The 3,964-nt window shown below is 37.3% G+C and overlaps 2 non-coding genes across 2 annotated transcripts; both read left to right on the top strand.

The window, feature by feature from the left end:
- The first annotated feature begins 3,217 nt into the window (after nucleotides 1–3,217).
- trnal-aag lies at nucleotides 3,218–3,299 on the top strand. Its single transcript has one exon. It is a non-coding gene; the product is annotated as a tRNA-Leu (tRNA).
- A 466-nt stretch (nucleotides 3,300–3,765) lies between these two features.
- Nucleotides 3,766–3,847, top strand: trnal-uag. The gene has a single exon. It is a non-coding gene; the product is annotated as a tRNA-Leu (tRNA).
- The last annotated feature ends 117 nt before the right edge of the window (nucleotides 3,848–3,964 follow it).

The raw sequence follows: 3,964 nt of genomic DNA, 5'->3' as shown, positions 1-3,964 counted from the left end.
GGTTCAAATTATAGAGATCGGTGTCCTGTCAGTCCTGTCAGATGTGTTTGTTCCGACCGTTGATTTTATACCGGATGCTATTGATACTATTGAGCATGCGGCGCATCGCTATGCACAGTAGATCGAAACAAATATAATGAGGACCTGATCCAAATTAAATACGACCATCAGTTGAAACAAAGAACACTGGTTGAAATCGTTCCAGACACGAATATTGTTACAGGTTGAAATATTAGTTGGTGCCAACGTCACGTCAAGAAACAGCGCCGCGCCTGTGTCCGCCATTACGGAGCCCACAGCGTGAATCGCCCATACAAATGCATGGTCGGTGTGTGTTTATTGAGCACGGTAGTGGTCATATAGATCCTTTTTCGTCGAAGAGTTGTTCTTGACTTTGTTGTTGTTGTTGCTGATAGGGCGATTTTTTCCGCACTTATATCAATTCTCAATTCTAGCATTTATTCTTTAATCTCTTGATTGAAATCAAATCATATTATATATTTATAATTTTTTGGCTAAATTTTCAGATTTAAAATCGCACAATTAGCATGTGTGCACCGAAGCGTAGACGAGTGCCTTTTTTATCGTTATCTTCGGTATAAACACCGCGTCTCTTGTTTCTTCGCTCTTTTAGTTTACCGCTCGCAATAACATATGTTTAGGTATCTATGCTGTGATAAGGTTAATTAATACTATGCTAATTAGTGTATACCGTGCTCATGCATTAAATCTGTGATCTCTTGTTGTTGTTTTTTTCGCATTTATATTAATTCTTAATTCAAGCATTATTCTTTAATCTCTTAATTAAAATTAAACCATAAAATAAATTTATAAATTTTAGACCAAATTTTCAGATTTAAAACCGCGCATAATTAGCGATTAATTAGCCTTTTTACTCAGTGGCTGGCTGGCCAACTCAACCGGGACTTCCCCTACAAACTCCAAATAACATAGAAATCAGGACTTTCATTTTTGCTTCGCTGGCAACTTTGCGATCGAGTATTGCACTGTTTATGTTCTCGTTTAGTCTGGTTAGTAAATCGTTTACATCATAGTTTGGACGTTAAATTGTCACCGTAAGTTGGTACACTTGCTTTCATACAAACAAATTCAGTTAATGCTAACAACGGGCAATTGTGCCAAGAACAGTTTACATCGTGAAATGAGGTTGGTACTTACTACTCAGCACTGTAGAGATTGAATATTGAACTAAAGATTATTCAATTATTACAATTGGTTGTGTTTATAGCGGTAAGCATTATTTTTTACGAGTTCTTAAACAAAGCCACTTTAATAGAAGTAGAACGATATACCAATGTTTACATACTGTCACTTGAAAATAGCACTAGCAGGCAAGTGAAATGTTTGACTACCTACATAGGTTGATGCTGTTACTTAAGTTGTTAACGTAGTTTTCGCGAAGACTGACATGTTCCAAATATTGTGTTCATCGTCATGCTCGTCATGCATCGCGCACATCAGTCGTCAAAGTTTCCACCGTGTGACTTAATACATGGCCCCAGTAGGGTAATGACGGTTGTGGTCGCGGTGATGGTTGCGTCTCGTCGTAACTGTTTTCATTTATGTTTGCCCAACTATGCCAAGGAACCGTAGTGGGTCTAAGCCTGTTGTAGTGTACAGTTTGTTATTTGCCGTCGTTATCTCGTATAACGTAGTTGACTGGGTCATGACGTTTGATGATCTGAAAGGGGCCTTTGTATGGTAGATGATTTTTTTTGCATTTTTCAACCGGCACCGCTGAGTCAGTTAACAAAACTACGTCACCGAGATACATTTCGACTCCGTGTTTCCCTTTGAGCACGTTAGTGGTCATATAGATCCTTTTTTGTCGAACAGTTGTTCTTGTAGCTGTTGTTGTTGTTGTTTTTTTCGTGACTTTTTTCCGCACTTATCTCAATTCCAAATTCTAGCATTTTTCTTTATTCTCTTGATTGAAATCAAATCATAATATATATTTATAATTTTTAGACTGAATTTTCAGATTTAAAACCTCACGATGAGCGATTAATTAACGATTACTTTCCTCATGCACTTTACATAGCGGAAACACTGTCTGGTAGTTTGGCGGGAAACGACGGCACGTAATGTATCCTCACACCGATTCACGACTGAATCAAACTATTAGCATTTAAGTGGGGACGCAATAAATGCACTACTCTTATACCGTATTATCATTAATCGTAACTGAAGCATTATTTTTAATTTAACATCATATGATTAATATTAACTTCTAACATTACCTAATTACTGCGTGATTACAGTTTGTCAAAATTCATGGAAACAAACGTTTTTAAGCGACGACAAAGTTAACTAGTGTAAGTTTACAATAAACACATGGTACAGGAGTTATACAAAGCGTATTTACACATATTCTTTACCAATCACTCAATCCTCATACGTCATAAGTTTCATTAGTTATAATACATGTATAAATACATTCTGCCTACTGCTCCACAGTCACCAATGGCGACTATAGAACCCGTTTTGTGGGTTACTGCAGTTTTTTTTATCGAGCCCAGTCGACCGTTGTAGTAAAAGGATTAATTATTATAGCAGGGTGGGGATAGATGGGACACCTTTTCATTTCGTTTTCTCTTTTCATTTGGTAGTAAACAAAGAACATTTAACGAATTATAAAACCGTATCTTCACGTCTTCCACAGACCGTTGTTAGTTGTTTAAAACACGATCAGGCTATTGGGGTATTATTTAAAGGTTTCCTATCTTACCCGACTCTACTATCTTATGCTAATTAGTTTAAAACGTGCTCATTCATTAGATCTGTGATATCTTGTTGTCATATTGATTCTACATTCGTTTCCGTTTTGTTCTAGTTTCTCGCGAACTACTTCTTATGCCAATATAATAGTTGCGCTCGCCTTTAAATTAGCGTGGCAGAGTGGCCTAAGGCGATGGTTTTAGGCACCAGTCATTTCGATGGCGTGGGTTCGAATCCCACCGCTGCCAAATATTTTATTACTTTTATAAAAACAAAGTATGAATTGGTAATAAATAATATATACTCTGGGACAAGTCTTGTGTGTAGCGTGGCCGAGTGGTCTAAAGCGCTATTTTAAAGCACCAGTCATTTCGATGGCGTGGGTTCGAATCCCACCGCTGCCAAATATATAATTACTTTAATAAAAACAAAGTATGATTTGGTAATAAATAATATATACTCCTGGACAAGACTTGTGGGTAGCGTGGCCGATTGGTCTAAGGCGCTGGTTTAAGGCACCAGTCCTTTCGATGGCGTGGGTTCGAATCCCACCGCTGCCAAATTCTTTATTACTTTAATAAAAACAAAGTATGAATTGGTAATAAATAATATATACTCTGGGACATACTTTTATTTTTATAAAAACAAAGTATGAATTGATAATAAATAATATACACTCAGCATTAATTTCTGTGGGTAGCGTGACCGAGTAGTCCAAGGCGCAGGTTTTAGGCACCAGTCATTTCGATGGCGTGGGTTCGAATCCCACCGCTGCCAAGTATTTTTTTTATTTTCATAAAAACAAAGCATGATTTGGTAATAAATAATATATACTCTTGGACAAGACTTGTGGGTAGCGTGGCCGAGTGGTCTAAGGCGCTGGTTTAAGGCACCAGTCATTTCGATGGCGTGGGTTCGTTTTTTTATTTTTTATTTTTTATTTTATTTTCATAATTTATTTTTATTTTTATAAAAACAAAGTATGAATTGGTAATAAATAATATACACTCAGCATTAATGTCTGTGGGTAGCGTGGACGAGTGGTCTAAGGCGCTGGTTTTAGGCACCAGTCATTTCGATGGCGTGGGTTCGAATCCCACCGCTGCCAAGTATTTTTTTTATTTTTATAAAAACAAAGCATGATTTGGTAATAAATAATATATACTCTTGGACACGACTTGTGGGTAGCGTGGCCGAGTGGTCCAAGGCGCTGGTTTAAGGCACC

Source organism: Ciona intestinalis, chromosome 1 (genome assembly GCF_000224145.3).
Source record: "Ciona intestinalis chromosome 1, KH, whole genome shotgun sequence".
In the NCBI taxonomy this organism is placed as follows: Eukaryota; Metazoa; Chordata; class Ascidiacea; order Phlebobranchia; family Cionidae; genus Ciona; species Ciona intestinalis.
This window is presented reverse-complemented; position numbering and strand designations above follow the sequence as displayed.